Genomic DNA, 22,374 nt, shown 5'->3' on the forward strand with positions numbered 1-22,374 from the left:
GTAGAACTATATTCTACTGTGGTTTTTTTAGGTACTGCTTTTTCTTTGATAATAGTATTTCCAATCCAAAATGAAATGGAATTCATTTTTATTTTTATGAGAATGTTTTATGCACATAGCGTTAGGTGAAATAGAGTTAAAAGTTTTATGACAAAAACAATCCCTCTTACCTCTTCTGCAAAGCACTCTTCTACCCTTCTGAGGGGACTGTTCACTCTTTTGATAGTTTTGGCATTTACTGTTAGATTTCTAAATAAATAAGCATATTCTGCTATTTCTTGATTCAACAATTTTAGACTTTATCTGCTGACTTCCTGCCATGGCAGATGGTTATTTTCTCTCTTAAATCTTCTTCCCCTCTCCCATTTCTCCAATGTAGCTATATTGTAACTTATTGTTAAAAGTACATTGGTTCCATAATTAAAACATACATAACTATGTATAACATAGTAACCTAACCTAACCTAACATACATAACCAAGTGAAAAAGTGTACTGTAATTACATTTTCTTTCTTTTTTTAAAAAATATATTTATTTATTTATTTTGGCTGCGCTGGGTCTTATTTGTGGCAAGCGGGATCTTCACTGCGGCACGCAGGAGCTTTAGTTGTGGCATGAGGACTTCTTACTTGCGGCATGTGGGATCCAGTTCCCTGACCAGGGATTGAACCTGGGCCCCCTGCATCGGGAGCACGGACTCTTACCCACTGGACCACCAGGGAAGTTCCTACATTTTCTTTCTTACGTAGCTTTTTTCTCCTTGAAGGTAGTAACTGTCTTATCCTCTTCATCTGTTTAATCTTATTTTTAGAAGTCTCTGGCTGAGTCCCCCACACTCTTCACCTCTTCACCTGCTCTCTGCAGCACCTTGTGACATCCTTTTCCAAGGTCAGACCCTGTAGGTAGCACACCCCTTTCTCATTTCTCTGGTGCTGTACTTCCTGGAGGCCAGTCTTGCTCTTTCTGACCAGCAGTTGTGTGGCTGTCATCCCTCCTGGCCATTTCCTCGGCCTGTCTCCCCTCCTGGAGCCCTTGTCTCCTGGCCTCCCTGCCTTCCTCTCTCTGTTTCTTACCACAGGATGGGGAAGGACATGCCATAGTAGCTTCCAAGATTTGGCACATCTAAAAATGTCCCTTCTGTTCCCACTCTTCACTCAAAGCTTGGTTGGACATACAGCTGTAGATAAAAATACTTTCAGAATTTTGAAGGCACTGCTCCATCGTTTTCCACTCCAATTCCTGAGCCTCTGTATGTGGCTTTTTTTTTCTCTCTGAAAGCTTTCAGGATCTCTGTGTCTCTGATGTGAAATTTCATACAGCTAAGCCTTGCTTGAAGTGATCTTTTTTAAAGCTGTCTGTGCTGCACTATGTGTGTTAAATTCCTGGTTTTGATGCTGCACTACAATTATGTAAAACGTTACTGAGGGATGTTGGCTGTTCCTGTACTACCTTTGCAGCTTCCAGTAAGTCTACATTAATTTCAAAATTAAAGGTTAAAAAAATACATAAATAGTGACTTCATGGAAAATGGTAGAGGTGGGTGCTCCCACTTCTGAAACAAATCAATGAACAGTCCTCCCACTGAAACAGTCAATAAACTGGCAAGAAAAAATATGACAGAATCAACTTTTGTAGAACTCTGGATTCTGGTCAAATACCTAAACCAACAAGTGGGGCGCTGAATGAATCTTGATTAACCCACCCTGCAGATTTTGGACTTTGCAGCCTCCAAAAGTAGAGCAGCCAATTCCTTAAAATAAATCCCTGTGTGTATGTGTGTGTGTGTGTGTATACACACACACACACATTCTATTGGTTCTGTTTCTCTGGAGAACCCTGACTAATACACTACTGAAGCTAAAACTGGTATCAATTCAAACTAGATTTTTATGAATTTAAGATGATAATTATAATCACCAGGATACCCAGTAAGAAAATAACTAAAAACTATATAAAAAATAAAACAAAGGGGGAATCAAAATGTTATACTAGAAGAAAATCAAACATAATAGGAAGCAGTGAAAAAAGAATTCAGGAACAAAAGTTGTGAAATTTATGGAAAACAAATAGCAAAATGTAAGAAGTTAGTACATCTTTAACATTTACTTTAAAGGTAACTGGATTAAGTTTACCAATTAAAAGACAGAGATTGGCAGAATGGATGAAAAAACATGATCCTACTATATATGCTGCCTATAAAAGACTCACTTTAAAGCCAAAGAGATAAATAGGTTAAATGTGAAAGGATGGAAAAAGATATTCCATGAAAATGGTAACTAAAAGAGAGCTGAGCTGGGTGGCCACACTAATATCAGAAAAAATGGACTTTAAGGCAAAAATTGTTACAAAAGGCAAAGAAAGATATATATATACCACACTACAGAACCCCCAAATATATGCAGCAAACAGTAGCGGAAGAGAGAAATAGACAATTTTATGATAGAGACTTCAATAGTCCACTTTCAATAATGGATAGAATGTCCATTATTGGATAGACAGAAGATCAGTAAATGAATGGAGGATTTGGAGTACACTGTAAACCAACTTGACCTAACATATAGAACACTTCACTCAATAACAGCAGAATACACATTCTTCTCAAGAGCACATGGAATATTCTCCAGGATAGACCATATGTTAGGCCAAAAACCAAGTGTCAGTAAATTTAAGAAGACTGAAATCATAGAAAGTATCTTTTGTGATCATAATGAAGTTAGAAATGAAGTTAGAAATCAATAGCATAAGGAAAACTGGAAAATTCACAAATGTGGAATTTAAAAAATGTACATCTAACAACAAGTGAGTCAAAGAAGAAATTATAAGTGAAATCATAAAATGGGATGAATGAAAATGAAAACAACATATTAAAACTTACGCAGTGAGAGCAGTGCTCAGATGGAAATTCATAGTTACAAACACATACGTTAAAAAAAGAGGAAAGCTGTCAAATCATTAACCTGACTTTAAGGACCTAGAAAGTGAAGAAGCAGCTAAATCCATGGCTTGCAGAAGGAAAGAAATGATAAAGATTAGAGAGGAGATGAAATAGAAACTAGGAAAATATAGAATTATTGAAACCAAAAGTTGTTTTGAAAAGATTAACAAAATTGACAAACCTTTAGTTAGACTGACCAAGAACAAAAGAGGATTCAAAATAAAAAAATCAGAATTGAAAGTGGGGGCATTACTACAGACGTTACAGAAGTAAAAGGATATAAGAAAATACAGGCATACCTCATTTTATTGCATTTCACTTTACTGCACTTTGCAGATACTGCATTTTATTTTTACAAATTGAAGGTTTATGGCACCTCTGCCTCAAGCAAGTCTGTTGGCACCATTTTTCCAATAGCATTTGCTCACATCATGTCTCTGTGTCATGGTTTGGTAATTCTTGAAATATTTCAAACTTTTTCATTATATTTGTTACGGGGATCTGTTATCAGTGATCTTTGATGTCACTACTACAACATGCTTTGATGTCACTACTACAACATGTCAGATAATTAGCATTTTTTAGCAATAAAGTATTTTTAAATTAAAGTATGTATATATATTTTTAGATATAATGGTATTGCATACTTAATATACTACAGTATAGTATAAAATTAACTTTATATACACTGGGAAACCAAAAATTTCTTGTGACTCGCTTTATTGTGATACTCGCTTTATTTTCATGGTCTGGAATTGAACCTGCCATATCTCCAAGTTATGCCTGTACTGTGAACGATTATACCAGAACAAATTAGATAACCTAAGTGAGATGGACAAATTTCTAGAAACACACAACTTACCAAAACTGATTCAGAAAGAAACAGAAAATCTCAACAGGCCTGTAACACATAGAGATTGAATCAGTAATTAAAAACCTCCCAACAAAGAAAAGTCCAAACATTAAAGAAGAATTAACAACAATCCTTCGGAAACTCTTCCAAAAAAACAGAGGAGGGAATACATCCTAACATTCTGAGAGACCGGTATTAGCCTGATACTAAAATTAGGCAAAGACACCCCCAGAAAATAAAACTACAGACTGATATCCTTTATGAATACTGATGCAAAAATCCTTAACAAAATACTTGTAAGCTGAGTAGGAAATAGAGAATAGGAAAATAATAGAATTATTAAACCAGAGTTGTTTTGTTGAAAAGATTAACAAAATTGACAAACCTTCCAACTTTTTCACTAGTTTTTGTCTTGGCAAACTGTATTCTAGATTTCTAAATCTTTCCTGTTCATTATGGCATGCTGTCCTTGCTTCCCTCCTGTCTATAGAGATGAGTGTGAAGGGAGCTTTCCTCTGTGTCCGTCTGTGTTGGGGGCTTTACTCTGACACAGTCAGCGCGAAGCATTGCCCTCTACACTGAGTGACTTTTTTTTGCAGTGAACCTCTTGTTCCATGACCTCTAGGTAACTCTGTATAATCTCATAGAGGTAATGGTCTAAACTTGTCGTGTAGGGAGTTGTTCTAGAGGGAGACATGAATATCTGTCATTTTGGAAACCATGGTTTTAAAAAATATATGTATACACATACATTTTTATTGCAGTATAGTTGATTTACAGTATTTTATATAAGTTTCAGGTTACTACATAGTGATTCACAATTTTTAATGGTTATATTCCATTTATAGTTATTATAAAATATTGAGTATATTCCCTATGCTGTACAACATATCCTTATTGCTTCTCTATTTTATACGTAGTAGATTGTTCCTCTTAATCTCCCACCCCTATCGTGCCCCTTCCCTCTCCCCACTAGTAACCTCTAGTTTTCTGTATCTGTGAGTCTGTGCAAACCACATTTTTGAAGCGGAGATAAAAGTGCCAGAAAGGGTGGATTCTTGTGAGTCTTCTACAATGGCTATGGTGTGCAGAAACTCCCTGCGTAGTTTTGGAGGAAGATTGCATTTTTAGGGCAAGGACATTTGTAAATGTCAGTTATTTGGACTCTTTCATTTTCTCGTAGACTGAAGTTGGGTAAAAATAAGCACATGCATGTGCTGGGTTTTTATTCTCCTATGTTTTCCATTATCAATACATTTTTTTCTTGGGGGGTGTTATTAAGAAAGCAGTAGTGATTATCTTCAAAATTTGTTTAGTGCAAAAGTGTTTGGCTTTGTAACTTTCAGTTTGGTCTGGAAGTGGATTCAATATTTATTTGTATTTGGAATTCACCATTAGTACAGTAGCAAATGTTGTCTGACAGAATACACGAAGCTGTGTGGATGGCCGTGTGAAACTTAACCTTGATTTCTAATTTGAGAAATACTCTCTGCTAGTGTTTCTTAATGAGTATCTGTCAACACTGGTGTTGCACTGACCTTCAGAAGGTACCCCCAGCACCCAGGGGCGGCCCCTCTCCTGAGATGACCTAGGCAGGAGGCTGGAGAAGGTGAGCGCGGTGGGACCTGACCGAGGCCTTCTTCCCCGGGAGGATCCTCACTGCTATTCTCTCAGCCGGGTCACAAGGCCTTGGAGTGGGTTATCCGCTGCCTGAACTCAAGAGCTGGAGGGGCTGGCAGCCCCCGCCTGCGCCAGGGCTTGAAGCACCACTGGCACCTGGCCTTGTGGTTCCCTGCTCCCAGGACAGGAGACACAGAGTCCGGGCAGCAAGTTGACAGCCGGGGCTGTACACACACGCTCTACATGGGTGTCTGAGGGAACATTCGCGGTTACTGCATGCGTGCCTGGGGACACTGAGGAGAAGGACTCTGGAAAGGGGCTGAATTTGCTACATTCGGGCCTGTTGTTCACCTTTACCTTTCTTTTTTTGGTGGAAAGATTTTTTGTTTAAGAAGTTAAACTTTTGATACCCCTTTCCTAGAAACCAAAGCATCAGGGTGAAAAAGGAATGGCTTTCTCACACTCCATAACCTCCCACATTCAAATGGAAAGTTCTTGTGGGTGCTGATCCACAGGTTTGCTGGATGGATATTTGCCTCGGATTCTCAGGAAGGATGACCTGTCAGAGGGCGGGAGCAGGTTTTAAACTTGAGAGCCTGAGGTTGGCCTTGGAGCTTGTTAACATGACACATTCCAGGCCGTCAGCCCCGGGGCTCCTGCCAGGTCCAGCTGTGACTGCTCAGACCAGGCCTGGCGCTCAGTGCCCCAGGAGCCCTGTGCTCCGTCAGGGGCTGGGCGTGGCCTCTGCCCAGCCTCCGCCGACCTGCCGGTACTCAAGTCTCGTGTTCTACAAACATCACTTAATTTGTCAGACTTCATTATCTCCCAGTGACCACAGACCTTAGATTTAATTACGGACATGTGTTTTTAATTATATGTATACAGTAACATAAAGAAAGCATCCTTATTTCATTTTAGTTTCTGAACATGAAATGGGATACATTTTTATGTTTAACCAAACCAACCAGTTTAGTGTTTTAGAGAAATGTGTATCAGGAGGAGGTATTTATTTTGACAATGTATTACTTGCGTAAGGTTTATTTTTTTGCCAAAAGCATAGAAAGAAATCCAGAATTCTGCTGCCTTTCCTCAGTTTCCTGTGTTACATCCCTGTTATTGTGGCCCTGAAGTCTGGTAGGAATAAAGTTGAAATGCACTAGTTACTGTGTCAAATATGCAGATAAACCAGAAGTTACTGGGCTGATGTTCAAGAGGAACCGAGAGTATTTTCCGGAAGCTGGGCCCCAGGCCATCCCGTGGTCTGTGTAGGCACCAGCCTCCTGGTCGGGTGGCCCTGCCTCGCTGTTACTGTAGAAGCAGTGTCAGGGGCTCTGGGATCAGAGGCTTCTCTTCTTGTAGGAAAAGCAATGGTGCTGAATATCCTTTGAAGAGTCTTCTGCCCATTTGGCATTAGAACCAACCGTTGCAAGTGTCTCTGATTTGAGCCAGTGTCTTTTGGCTTCGTAAGAGTGGGTGACTGTTTGCGCCAGCATTTCTGTCCTCATGTTAAGTAACGGGGTGCTTTGATGTAGGAGTTACCTGCTGGGTGTCTGTTACGAGTTCCATTTTCTTCCAGAGTAGTCTTCCCTAGCGGACCTCCACTTAAGGCTAGGCCTTAGTGAATGCCCATATATTAAGAACAGATTTTCACAGGTTCTGTTACAACTTCAGTATCCAAAGGAGAGGCAGTGTTGTTCTGGTGACTCTGGCGGCTAGGGAGAGAGCACTTTGCCAGCCCACTGTGGGGCTAAAGGTGTGCGGGAGTGAACCGGGCAGACCACGTGACCCTTGAGCTTTGTTCCTGTCTGTAAAGTGTGGACACTGGGACCTACCTCAAAGTATCCAACCAGAAAGTGAGGTGAAGGCCTCATGGCTCCCGGTCCACAGCGCTGTTTCTGCCTGTGCTGGCCTGTCGCTGGGCTGCAGAGTCCCTTGAGGGGACCACTGGTGGGGCTGGAATTGGGAACACTGGGCTTCACTGATGGAACATACTTTTTTTTTTAACAATGGTATGTTTTGTTTTTTAAAAAAACTTTTATAATCACTAGTAAGAGTTAACTATCAACAGTGAAAGAGGCAGGCAGTAAGAAATGAATGGACACCGACTCAGTAGTGAATTGGATTTCTGGCCTTGACTTCTCATCACGTTCTATGCTTGTGTTTTCAGCTGTTATAGGACAGTTTGCTTAGGGCAGGAGTTGGCAAACCACAGCCCATGAGGTGGGAATGGTTTTTGTATCTTTAAGGGTTGTAAATAAACCCCTCCACTCAGGAGCGTACGTGACAGAGACCTAAGAGGCCCATGAAGGCTGAAATATTTACCGTCTGCCATTCTGACAGAAGTGATACCTCATTGTAGTTTTGATTTGCATTCCTCTGATAATTAGTGATGCTGATGTCTTTTTATGTGTTTTTTGGCCATTTCTTTGTCTTCTTTGGAGAAATGTCTATTTAGATCTTCTGCCCATTTGTGATCGGGTTGTTTTTTTTTTTTTTTTGATATAGAGCTGCATGAGCTGTTTGTATATTTTGGAGATTAATACTTTGTTGGTCACTTTGTTGGCAAATGGGGTTGGCAACACTATTCTGTGGGTTGTCTTTTCATTTTGTTTACGCTGTGCAAAAGCTTTCAAGTTTAATTAGGTCCATTTGTTTATTTTTGTTTTTATTTTCATTACTTCTACAAGGTGGATCAAAGAAGACATTGCTGCAATTTATGTCAAAGAGTGTTCTGCCTATGTTTTCCTCTAGGAGTTTTATAATGTCCAGCCTTACATTTAGGTCTTTGATCCATTCTGAGTTTATTTTTGTGTATGGTGTTAGAGAGTGTTCTAATTTCATTCTTTTACATGTAGCTGTTCAGTTTTCCCAGCACCATTTATTGAAGAGACTGTCTTTTCTCCACTGTATGTTCTTGCCTCCTCTGTCATAGATAAATTGACCATAGGTGCATAGGTTTATTTTTGGGCTTTCTATCCTGTTCCATTGATCTATATTTCTGTTTTTGCACCAGTACCATACTGTTTTGATGACTGTAGCTTTGTAGTATAGTCTGAAGTCAGGGAGCCTGATTCCTCCAGCTCCATTTTTCTTTCTCAGGATTGCTTTGGCTATTTGGGGTCTTTTGTGTTTCCATACAAATTTAAAAATTTTTTGTTCTAGTTCTGCGAAAAATGCCATTGGTAATTTTTTTTCTGGCTGTGCCCGACGGCATGTGGGATCTTAGTTCCCTGACAAGGGATAAAATCTGTGCCCCCTGCATTGGAAGTGTGGAACCTTAACCACTGGACTACCAGGGAAGTCCGCCATTGGTAATTTGATAGGGATTGCTCTGAATCTGTAGATTGCTTTGGGTAGTATAGTCATTTTGACAATATTGATTCTTCCAGTCAAGAACATGGTATATATCTTTCTATCTATTTGTGTGATCTTTGATTTCTTTCATCAGCATCTTATAGTTTTCAGAGTAAAGGTCTTTTGTCTTCTCAGGTATGTTTACTCCTACATATATATATATATATATATATATTTTTTTTTTTTTACGATCTATTTATTATTTATTTATTTTTATTTTTGGCTGCATTGGGTCTTCGTTGTGGCATGCGAGATGTTTCATTGTGGCATGCGGGCTCTTCATTGTGGTGCACGGGGTTCTCCCTAGTTGTGGCACGTGGGTTTTCTCTTCTCTAGTAGTGGTGCGCAGGCTCCAGAACGTGTGGGCTCTGTAGTTTGCGGCATGCAGGCTCTAGTTGAGGCACGCAAGCTCAGTAGTTGTGGCATGCGGGCTTAGTTGCCCTGCGGCATGTGGGATCCAATTTTCCCGACCAGGGATGGAACGCAAGTCCCCTGCATTGTAAGGCGGATTCTTTACCACTGGACCACCAGGGAAGTCCCTATTGCTATTTTATTCTTTTTGATGTGATGGTAAATGGGATTGTTTCCTTAATTTCTCTTTCTGATCTTTTGCTATTAGTATGTAGGAATGCAAGAGATTTCTGTGTATTAATTTTGTATCTGCAACTTTACTGAATTCACTGATGAGCTCTAGTAGTTTTCTGGTAGCATCTTTAGGATTTTCTATGTATAGTATCATGTCATCTGCAAACAGTGACAGTTTTACTTCTTTTCCCGTTTGGATCCCTTTTATTTCTTTTTCTTCTCTGACTGCCGTGGCTAGGACTTCCACTAGTATGTTGAATAAAAGTCGTGACAGTGGACATCCTTGTCTTATTCCTGATCTTGGAGGGAATGCTTTCAGCTTTTCACTGTTGAGAATGATGTTAGCTCTGGGTTTGTTGTATATGGCATTTATTATGTTGAGGTAAGTTCCCTCTATGCCCACTGTCACTGGAATCAAAACCAAGGTCTAGGCATTGGCCCAGATGATTCTGATCCAGGTGTCATCAGACCACACTTTGGGGCATATTGGGTCCCTTCCCTCCTCTGAACCCACCTTGAAATCTACTTCCATGAAGGTGTTCTTGACTGACACCAGCTCACAGCTTACTACAAATTCCTAGACATTTATATTGCTTTGGATTTTTTCGAACTATTTACACATGTATTTGACCAGGAGCCAAGATGAGATGTTTACTTTGCACGCACAGCCCTGGGCATTCACTGAGTGCTTGGTGACGTGAGGACTGGATTCAGAATCATAGCCCTTGGTGGGAAAAGCAGGTGGAAACACAGCAGGGTCATGAGCACAGCATCGGAAGTGGTGACCTCAGGTGTGATGCTGGGCTAGTGGTTTGACCTTGGGCAAATGACCACCTTGCTATTCCTGTTTTTCAGATGTAAAAGAGGGTATGCATAGCACCTGCTTAGAGTTGAGTATCAGAGTTGTGGCTGAGGGTGCTTTGCACAGTACCTGATATGGAAAAGTGCTTGAAACCAAGCAAGACCCTGCAGGACCTTTGTGGTGACAGACCCCACCCTCCCATGTCCCCTGCCTCTTGTTTGTAGAAAAGCTTTAGCCTCCTAGGCCTTCCCCAATTTCCAAAGAGCAAATTTAATCAGAGAAGTGAGAAAATGCAGAAACAAATGAAAACAGTCAAGCAAGTCAAAGTAATGATAATTTAGCCATTAAATGAACTCAAGGACCTTTAGTTCCTCCGCAAGGGCTATAAGTAATATCCTGAACTATATCCTGAGTTGTTTTGCAGATACTAAATCCTCCTCACCAGGTGGAGAAGTTAACTGCATGTTGACCACAAGCACATAGACCCCTAGAGTGGTTAGAATCAGAAGGTTGATGATGTTAACTGCTGAAATACCACCGTTACCTCATCACCCACCGAATCAGACAAATGTCCACAGGCTGATATGGCACCCATGACCCTCTCCCTCACCTTGCCTTTAAAAACCCTTGCCTGAAGGACATCAGGGAGTTTGGGTCTTTTGGTCACAAGCTACCCATTCTCCTTGCTTGGCCCCAGGCTGGGTGCCTTGCAATAAATGCTGTACTTTCCTTCACCACAACCCAGTGTCAGTAGGTTGGCTTTGCTGCATGTTGGGCGAGCAAACCCAAGTTTGGCTGGAAAACAATTTTGGTGACCCAGGTGGGCCTTCCATCCCAAGTGGGCATCTTGCCAATGGCACACTGGCCCCTGGTCATTGGCAGTTCATGGATCCTGTCCAGCAGCTGCCTGAGCACTTTTTTCTCAGGAGCAGCCCCAAGTGCTTGCACTGACTGGACATTCCTGGCCATGGCAGTTTTGATGCCATGGTGATGGAAACAAGGCTCTGGTCCTGATCTGGTTTGGTCTGTGAGACCTCTCTGGTAAGTGGCAGAACTTCCTATGTGACTACACCATGGTATTCTTCCCTACTGGGTTGCCTTGCTTGGAATTTTCCTTTTGGTGGGGGCCGTGTGGAGGGGAGACGTAAAACTTGGTCATCTGGTTTTAAGTGGAATGCCACTTTAATTGGATTTCCCCTTCTGGGTCGAGGAGTCCCTCAGCCATCCAGCACTGCCTGAGTGGTAATTGGAAAACTCCCTGTTAGACCAAGGCTGATCTGCACCCCTGTCTGGAATTCCAGATAAGAAACTTTCCATTCTCATGCTAGGGAACTACAACCCTGAAAGGCCACCAGCCAACACTCTGCCTGGTTCTGATGTGTTTCTGGAAATATCCGCAAAATGAGAAAAAAGGGGGTGGGGTGGGAGGAATCGGAGCTCTATGCCATCTCATAGTCCCCTGGGATGTAATTTGCAAAACTGGGAGAGCTTTAGTTATGTTCCTACAAAGAGATAGAAAGAAAATGATTTTTCCAACACTGTGTGGCCACAATATTCTTTAGACTTGAGAAAAATTCCAAAACTGGTTCTTTTTTTACTCAGAGAAAACTGGCTTGATAAAATATTTTTTCAAAATTCTGACCCTGAGAGAACAAAAGTATTCCTAGGAGAAAGCTTTAAGTTATAACTCTTATCATGTCCTTGGAATGCAAACACAGTCCACAATGCCTGAGACTACAGCCTTGGGTTAATCAGTAGAACCTGAAACTGAAAGGAAAAAAGGGAAAAGAGGCTTAAAATTCAAGTGAGTAAACTTACTCTAACTGTTATTTATAAACGAATGAATTTTATAATGTCTGATTCATGACTAAGTTTTAAAATAAAGCTATGAGATCTCTGATTCTGTCTTCATGTAAAAATGAATCTATGAATGAGCTCTATTTAATTTGCTTAAAGGAAATTAAGTGCTTATATAAATTCTCAGAAATACAACAGAAACTCTCATGTGATCTGGGGAATATTCAATATTAAATTAATATCTGGCATTAAAGTTACAGTTTGTTGGTTTAATTAATACAGAAATGTCTTTAGAGTCATCAATATTAAATATAATACTTTTATCATACCTAGATTTAATAGAAGCCAAATAAGTTCATATTATATCTGCTGTAAAATTTGTCAGCAAAAAAATTAACTTGGTATGATGATATTTTCATAAGCACTGAAATAGAGATAAATGGGATAGAAGCTTTTAGGTGAACTCTTTAGGAATAATTACGCTTTAATTTCTCCAGAGGTTGGTAACTTGAAATTTTATAATTTTACTAAATTAAGGTAAATGATGAGAATTCATTGAATGTCTAGATCATTTTTAATTAAGATAAAATACTGGAATATTGATTGCTAGGCAAGTCTAAGTTTGCCTATCTTCTTATGAGAGAAAAGCTAAAAACATATGTTTATTAGACAAACGTCTTGGACCATGTTAAAAGAAAGAAATTATGCTATGAGAAAATGTATGTTTTTAAAGGTTATGGAATGTTTTCATTAAATGTGCCAGTGAGGAAATGCTGATGTAAGAAACAGTTCACAATTGCTTGCTTCTTGGTTTTTGCTAGAGAATAAGGTTTTTAAAGCTTAAAAATTACAATATATATGCAATTAAACTACTAAAGATAGTAAGGGAAGCTTTACAATATGTAAAGAAAGTAGTATATATGTTGTCAATGAGAGAAGGTATAAAGAATGGAAATATTTTGTTAAGTGAAAAAAAGTAATTTTATCCTAGAGCTGGTTGTTTCTGGATGAGAAAGAAAATAAGGGACAAACTAATATGGATACAGAAAGTGATAGAATGTTTGTGGAAAAGGAACCTTAAGGAAAGAGTTTTGTTCATGGTCAACATTGGCTAAGATTAGATTCAATTTAATTAAGTAAATAAATTTTGTTACTAAAAGTAGGCTGGTACAAACTGGAGTTTGATTTTCTCTGTTAAGAGAATAAAGTATTCCTGCAATATTGAGCTGCTTTTGATGACATATTGTAAGCTTCATAGGTTTTTCTTTCTCTGGCTAACTTTGGGATGTTTCAAAGGGCCCGTAAAGCATCTCAGTGAGAAATATTAAACTAATTAGAATTATCTGGTATATTAAATTACATGAGAAGCATTCGCAAATGAGTGGTGATAAACATTCTTAGGTTATACTGTATGGATAAATGTCATTAGTGTAAGTGTTCTAGAAATTATATGAAGTTCCTAAAATTTGAATATGTCCTGATATTCTGTTATCAGTCAATTTTAACTATTATCTTAAAATGTTGTATATCAACTTGGTTAAGTTTGTCCAATTGCATTTTAATCAGATCTTTCCCTGTGCCTTTTTAAGTCTTTTTTCATCCATGGAGAGTTATTGTTTCACTCTGATGCTTTTGCAAAAATGCTTCATCTTCAAGACGATTCATAGAAAGCACTTTTGGACAAGTACAGGTTTCTAGTAACTTTCAGATCATACAGCTGAACTCGGTAAGAAATTAAAGAATTATAATAGAAACCCAAATGACCTCATAAAACTGTTTACCAAATGTTTGTCTCCCTATCAAAATGGAAAGAAAATTCTCTAGTAAAGTTGTCACAGAGTATAACTAATCATGACATGTATCACTACTTGTTTTAAGTCTGTTGTTAGAAGCACATGTACAATGTTTATGAGACAATTCAGTATAATTGATAAAATGTATAGCCTATAAAATGCTTCCCCATTAATCTAGCTCTGAGCTTGTTTACTGTCAGTTTTCCCCCAATGTGGACAACTAGGCAAATGTGTGTACACACAAAAGTAGGCCTAGCACTGAGGGACAGGATAACCAGGGTAGGCAACTACCACCCTGGGCATTGCAGGGCAGGCAACTACCACCCTGGCATCGAGGGAAAAATATTTTGATCATCAATGCTTTCTATAGATTTGCAATCAAAAGGGGAAAATGATGGAGGAAATTCTCACATATTGAGGTAGGGGGATGTCATTCTGGCGTACACATGATTTAACTTGAATTTTAGGCTAATCAAAACAGTCTGTTTATGGCCTATTAAACATACATCATACATCTGCTTTAACCATTAAATGAAATAATGTATTTAAAAAAACAGAATAACCATGGTTCAGGCATCCAAATGGAGCTGGGTGTCTGTTGTGGACATGGTTTCACATGTGTTCCTGTATTATCCCTTAAATTTTCTGAATTGTATCAGAATCAAGGATATCACCAGCTGTTCTCAAAACATTATCTGCTAGCAGCTTCCACCTTATGGTCATAAGGTCTCCTCTTGTAACTGTGAAACCTTTCTCTTACTTTAGGAATAGTAATGGCAAATGAGACAATTCAAGACGTAGCCTCCCAGCAGAAGGCACTACATTCTTTAACAATAATAATACAAGAAAATAAAATAGCTTTAAATTTTGTTTTAGCAAAAAAGGAGATATATGTGTAATGGCCAGTAGCTCCTGCTATGTATATATTCACACCCCGGAAAAAGTGAAACCCAAATAAATAGAATCATTCTGAAGGTTACTTGGTTACAGAATGTATGTAAAGAGGAATGACCCACTTCAAAACTTATGTTTTCTGATTGCTATCTGGAATAGGAAGACTCTTTCAGGGACTACTACCAGGGTGTGCATTTTGGTCATTATCATCACTGTAATATGAGTACTAATTTTCAAATATTTGTTCAGGTGCTATGACAAAGGAATCAGGGACTTCCCTGGTGGTCCAGTGGTTAAGACTCCCATGTTTCCACTGCAGGGGGGTACAGGTTCAATCCCTGGTCGGGGAATTAAGATCCTGCATGCTATGCTGTGCGGTGAAAAAAAAAAAAAAAGACAAAGCAATCAAAGAGAGAGGTAATATTTTTCATAATACAAAATATTGATGCTAAGCTTGAGACTTGAGAATTCTTTAAAATTAAAGTCAATGAAAGATTTGACAGCCAATATGGTGGAGTAGAAAGACCCTGAGCTCACCTCCTCTGACGAGCACACCAAAATCACAGCTATCTGCAGAACAACCATTGACGAAAAAGACTGGAACCTACCAGAAAAGATCTTCTAAAACAACCCCAACAAGCCAGGAGAGGCATACACATGATATAATCAAAATCCCATACCCCTCCCTTGGGTGGGCAACACACACCTGGAAAATAATTATATTGCAGAGGTTCTCCTACAGCAATGAGAGTTCTGAGCCCCACGTCAGGCTCCCCAGTCTGGAGGTCCAGCACCAGCAAGATGAGCCCCCAGAGCATTTGGCTTTGAAGGCCAGCAGGGCTTAACTGGAGGAGGCCCACAGGACTGGGGAAATAAGAGACTTCACTCTTAAAGGGTGCACACAAAACCTCATGCACACTGGGACCCAGGGCGAAAGCAGTAATTTGATAGGAGCCTGGGCCAGACCTACCTGCAAGTCTTGAAGAGTCTCCTGGAGAGGTGGGGGGTGGCTGCACTGGGGGCAGACATAGTGGGGAACTTTCAGCTGTGTGAACACTACTGAGGCTGGTGGCTGACATCTTGGATCATTAGTGCCAAGACCTGGCCCCACCAAACAGCCTGCAGGTGCCAGTGCTGGGACACCTACCAAAGGCCACTTCTCCAAGGTCAAGAAATGTAACCAACCTACCACATACATAAAAATACAAATAGCAACTTAGACAAAATGATGCGGCAGAAGATTATGTTCCAGACGAAGGAAAAAGAGAAAACCCCAGAAGAAGAACTAAGTGAAGTGGAGATAGGTAATCTACCCGACAAAGAGTTCAGAGTAGAGATGATCAAAAGAACTCTGGAGGGGAATGGGTGCACAGAGCGAGAAGTTAGTTTTTCACAAAGAATTAGAAAACAGAACAACCAGAGATGAAGAATACAGTAACTGAAATGAAAAATACACGAGAAGGAATCAATAGTAGACTAAATGATTCAGAAGAACGTATCAATGAGCTAGAAGACAGAGTAGCAGAAATCACTGCCGCTGAACACAAAAAAGTAAAAATGAAAAGAAACGGGGACAATTTGAGACCTCTGGGACAATATCAAGTGCACTAGTAGGGGCCCCAGAAGGAGAAGAGAGGGAGAAAGGGCCTGAGAAAATACATGAAGAGATAATAGCTGAAAACCTCCCTAACCTGGGAGAGGAAAGAGTTACCCAAGATCAGGAAAGAGGAACACACCAAGACGCACTGTAGTCAAAATGACAAAATTTATAAAAGATAGAATATGAAAAGCAGCAAATAACACACATAGGAGCTCCCATAAGGCTATCAGCTGATTTTTCAGCAGAAACTGCAGGCCAGAAGGGAGTGGCACAATATATTTAAAGTGATGAAAGGGAAAAAACTACAACCAAGAATACTCTACCCCCAGCAAGGCTCTCATTCATATTTTGATGGAGAAATCAAAAATTTTACAGACAAGCAAAAGCTAAAAGAATTCAGCACCGCCACACCAGTTTTACGACAAATGTTAAAGGAAGTTCTCTAGGTGAAAAATAAAAGGCCACAGCTAGAAACAAGTAAGTTGCAGAATGAAAAAGCTCACCAGTAAAGACAAACATACAGTAAAGGTAGGAAATCATCCACACACAAAGCTAGAAGGGAGGTTAAAAGACAAAAGTAGTAAAATTATCCGTATCCACAATAAGCAGTTAAGGGATAACAAAAACAATTAGATGTAAAATATGATATCAAAAACAGTAATTGTGAGGGGAGGAGAGTACAAATGCAGGGTATTTAAAATGCATTGGAAATTAAGAGATCAGCAACTTAAGATAATCATTTATATATAAATACTGCTATACCAAAACCTCATGGTAACCACAAGCCAAAAATCTGTAATAGATAAACACACAAAAAAGAAAAAGGAATCCAGACATAATACTAAAGATAGTCATCAAATCACAACAGAACAAAGGAAAGAAAGAGGAAAAAAAAGACCTACAAAAACAAATCCAAAATAATTAATGGGACTTCCCTGGTGGTCCAGTGGTTAAGACTATGTGCTTCTACCTCAGGGGACATGGGTTCAATCCCTGGCTGAGGAACTAAGATCCCACATGCTGCACAAACAAAAACAAACAAACAAAAACAATGGCAGTAAGACCATATGTACTGATAACTACATTGAATGTAAATAGACTAAATCCTCCAACCAAGAGACACAGACTGGCTAAATGGATACAAAAACAAGACCCATATATATGCTACCTACAAGAGACTCACTTCAGATCTAGAAATTCATACAGACTGAAAATGAGGGGATGGAAAAAGGTGTTCCACGCAAATGGAAATCAAAAGAAAGCGAGAGTAACAATACTTACATCAGACAAAATGGCTTTAAATTGAAGACTGTTACAAGAGACAAAGAGGGATGCTACGTAAGAAGATATAACAATTGTAAACATATAGGCAACCAAAATAGGAGCACCTCAATATATAAGGCAAATATTAACAGACATAAAAGGAGAAAGTGTCAGTAACACAATAGTAGTGGGGGGCCATAATACCCCACTTACATCAACAGCCAACTCATCCAGAAAGAAAATCAATAAGAAAACACAGGCCTTAAATAACACATTAGACCAACTTGACTTGATTGATATTGATAGAGCATTCCATCCAAAAGCAGCAGAATACACATTTTTTCCAACTGCACATGGAACATTCTCCAGGAGAGATCACATGCTAGGTCACAAAACAAGCCTTGGTATATTTAAGATAATTGAAATCACACAAGCATCTTTTCCAACCACAACACTATGAGACTAGAAATGAACTACAAAAAAAAAAAAAACCAAAACCTGCAAGAAACCCAAACAGGTGGAAGCTAAACAACATGCCACTAAACAACCAATGGCTCACTGAAGAAATCAAAGAGGAAGTTAAAAAATACCCAGAGACAAATGAAAATGAAAACACAATGACCCAAAAACCTATAGGACACGGCAAAAGCAGTTCTAAGAAGGAAGGTTATAAAGATACAAGCTTACCTCAGGAAACAAATAAAGTCTCAAACAGCCTAATTTTACACCTAAAGCAACTAGAGAAAGAAGAACAAACAAAACCCAAAGTTAGTAGAAGGAAAGAAATCATAAAGATCAGAGCAGAAATAAATGAAATAGAGACTAAAACAAAAAACCAAAAAACAACAGAAAAGATCAATGAAACCAAAAGCTGGTTCTTTGAAAAGATAAACAAAATTGATAAACCTTTAACCAGACTCATCAAGAAAAAGGGCCCAAATTAATAAAACCACAAATGAAAAAGAAGTTACAACCAATACCATAGAAATACAAAGGATCATAAGAGACTACTACAAGCAACTATATGCCAATAAAATGGACAACCTAGAAGAAATGGACAAACTCTTAGAAAGGTACAATCTCCCAAGACTGAACAAGGAAGAATTAGAATATGAACAGACCAATTACCGATACAAAAATTGAATAAGTAATTAAAAAACTCCCCCAAAAGTCCAGGACCAGATGGCTTCTTCACAGATGAATTAGCGAAGAGTTAACACCCATCCTTCTGAAACTATTCAGAAAAATTGCAGAGGAAGGAACACTTCCAAACTCATTCTGTGAGGCCACAATCACCCTGATGCCAAAACCAGACAAAGATATCACACTCAAAAAAAGAAAATTACAGGCCAATATCACTGATGAACACAGATGTAAAACTCAACAAAATACTAGTGAACTGACTCCAACAATACATTAAAAGGATCATACACCATGGTCAAGTGGGATTTATCCCAGGGATGCAAGTATTTCTCAATGTCCATGAATCAACCAATGCAATATAACATATTAACAAACTGAAGAATAAAAAACATTTGATCATCTCAGTAGATGCAGAAAAAGCTTTTGATAAAATTCAACATCCACTTATAAACTCTTCAGAAAGTGGGCATAGAGAGAACAAACCTCAACATAATAAACGCCATATATGACAAACTCATACACAACAGCTAATATCATACTTAACAGTGAAAAGCTAAAACCATTCCCTATAAGATAAGGAACAAGACAAGGATGACCACACTTGCCACTTTTATTCAACATAGTTTTGGAAGTCCTAGCCATGGCAATCAGAGAAGAAAATGAAATAAAAGGGATCCAAACTGGAAGGGAAGAGGTAAAACTATCACTGTTTGCAGATGACATACTATACACAGAAAATCCTAAAGATGCCACCTGAAAACTAGAGCTCATCAATGAATGTGGTAAAGTTGCAGGGTACAAAATTAATACACAGAAATCTGTTGCATTTCTATAGATTAACAATGAACTATCAGAAAGAGAAATTAAGGCAACAATCCTATGTACCATTGCATCAAAAAGAATAAAATACTTAGGTATAAACCTACCTAAGGAGGTAAAAGACTGTACTCTGAAAACTATAAGACACTGATGAAAGAAACTGAAGACCACACAGATGGAAAGATTTGGTGTGTTCTTGGATTGGAAGACTCAATATTGTTAAAATGACTGTACTACCCAAAGTAATCTACAGATTCAATGAAATCCCTATCAAATTACCAATGGCATTTTTCACAGGATTAGAACAAAAAAATTTGGCTATTGAACAAATTTTGGCTATTATTAGAACAAAATTTTTTTTTAATTTGTATGGAAACAGAAAAGACGCTGAATAGCCAGAACAATCTTGGGAAAGAATGGAGCTAGAGCAATCACGCTCCCTGACTTCAGACTATACTACAAAGCTACAGTCATCAAAACAGTATAGTACTGGCACAGAAACAGACACATAGATCAATGGAACAGGATAGATAGCCCAGAAATAAACCCATGAACTTATGGTCAATTAATCTATGACAAAGGAGGCAAGAATATACAATAGAGAAAAGACAGTCTTTTCAATAAGTGATGCTGGGAAAACTGGACAGTTACAGCTAAAAGAATGAAATTAGAACATTCTCTAACACCATATACAAAAATAAACTCAAAATGGATTAAAGACCTAAATGTAAGACTAGACACTATAAAACTACTGGAGGAAAACATAGGCAGAATGCTCTTTGACATAAATCACAGCAATATTTTTTTGGATCCGTTTCCTGGAGTAATGGAAACAAAAGCAGAAATAAATAAACTAATTAAACTTAAAAGCTTTTGCACAGCAAAGGAAACCATAAACAAAACGAACAGACAACCTATGAAATGGGAGAAAATTTTGCAAATGGTGCAACCGACAAGGGATTGATTTCCAAAATATACAAATAGCTCATACAATTCAATAACAAAAAAACCCAAACAACCCAGTAAAAAAATGGGCAGAACACAACTGCTGAGCCTGTGCTCTAGAGCCTGCGAGCCACAACTGCTGAAGCCTGCGTGCCTGGAGTCCATGCTCCGCAACGGGAGAGGCCACCACAGTGAGAAGCCCACTCACCACAACGGAGAGTAGCCCCCGCTCGGCGCAACCAGAGAAAGCCCGCGCACGGCAACAAAGACCAACAGAGCCAAAAATAAAATAAATAAATTTATTTTTAAAAAATGGGCAGAAGATCTAAATAGACATTTCTCCAAAGAAGACATACAGATGGCCAACAGGCACGTGAAAAGATGCTCAACATCACTAATTATTAGAGAAATGTAAATCAAAACTACAATGAAGTATCACCTCACACCGGTCAGAATGGCCATCATCAAAAAATCTACAAATAATAAATGCTGGAGAGGTTGTGGGAGGAAGGGAACCCTCTTACACTGTTTTGGCAGGAATGTAAATTGGTGCAGCCACTACAGAGAACAGTATGGAGGTTCCTTAAAAAACTAAAAACAGTTACCATATGATCCAACAATCCCATTCCTGGGCATATATCTGGAAAAGATAAAAACTCTAATTCAAAGAGATACATGCATCCCAGTGTTCATAGCAGAACTATTTACAATAGCCAAGACATGGAAGCAACCTAAATGTCCATCAGTGGATGGATGAATAAAGAAGCTGTGGTACATACATACAGTGGAATATTACTCAGCCATAAAAAAGAGTGAAATAATGCCATCTGCAACAACAAGGATGGACCTAAAGATTATCATACTAAGTGAAGTCAGAGAAAGACAAATATCATGCATCACTTATATGTGGAAAAAATGATACAAATGAACTTATATACAAACAGAAATAGACCCACAGACATAGAAAACAAACTTACAGTTACCAAAGGGGAATGGGGGTGAGGGATAAATTAGGATTTAGGGATTAACATATACACACTGCTATATATAAAACAGATAACCAACTGAATAGCACAGAGAACTATACTCAGTATATTGTAATAAGCATAAGGGAAAAGAATCTAAAAATGAATACGTGTGTGTGTGTGTGTATACACACACCCATGTATAACTGAATTACTTTGTTGTACACCTGAAACACTGTAAATCAATTATACCTTAACTTTAAAAAATAATGAAGTCAATGACTTTATCTCCTCTTATCCTGAAAATTTGGCTTTGCCCCCATTCAGCAGTTAGTAGCCAGAGTAGTCATCATCCCTGTTCCCCTCAGGATTGAGGAATATAAAGAAAAGGGGGGACTGAAACCGGGCAGGACCCTGTGGGGCCTTCCTTGTGACAGATCCCACCCTCCTGTGTCCCCTGCCTCTTGTTTGTAGAAAAGTTTTAGCCTCCTAGGCCTTCCCCAATTTCCAAACAGATTTAATCAGAGAAGTGAGAAAATGCAGAAACAAAGGAAAACAGTTAAGCAAGTCAAAACAATAGTTTAGCCATAAAACAAAGTCAAGGACCTTTAGTTCTTCCTCACGGGCAATAGAAAATATCCTGAGTCATATCCTGAGTTGTTTTGCAGATACTAAATCCCCCACCAGGTGGAGAAGTTAACTACACGCTGACCATCGGCACACAGACCCCCCAGAGTGGTCGGAACCAGAAGGTTGATGATGTTGACTCCTGAAATACCACCCTGTTACCTCACCACCCACCAATCAAACAAATGTCCACAAGTTGATTAGGCACCCTGACCCTCTCCCTCACCTTGCTTTTAAAAATGCTTACCTGAAAGCCATCAGAGAGTTCGGGTCTTTTGATCATGAGCTGCCCATTCTCCTTGCCTGGCCCTATGTTGGGTGCCCTGCACTAACTGCTGCACTTCCCTTCACAACCCAGTGTCAGTAGATTAGCTTTGC

At 39.0% G+C, this 22,374-nt stretch overlaps 1 protein-coding gene across 10 annotated transcripts in view; it reads left to right on the top strand.

Annotated features, from left to right (window-relative positions):
- PRELID3A (PRELI domain containing 3A) overlaps positions 1-22,374 on the top strand; it is a 92,268-nt gene that overhangs the window by 39,380 nt on the left and 30,514 nt on the right. The window lies entirely within an intron of this gene.

This window comes from Monodon monoceros, unplaced genomic scaffold (assembly GCF_005190385.1).
Source record: "Monodon monoceros isolate NGI ecotype Baffin Bay Population unplaced genomic scaffold, NGI_Narwhal_1 Super_Scaffold_1, whole genome shotgun sequence".
NCBI classification, from domain to species: Eukaryota; Metazoa; Chordata; class Mammalia; order Artiodactyla; family Monodontidae; genus Monodon; species Monodon monoceros.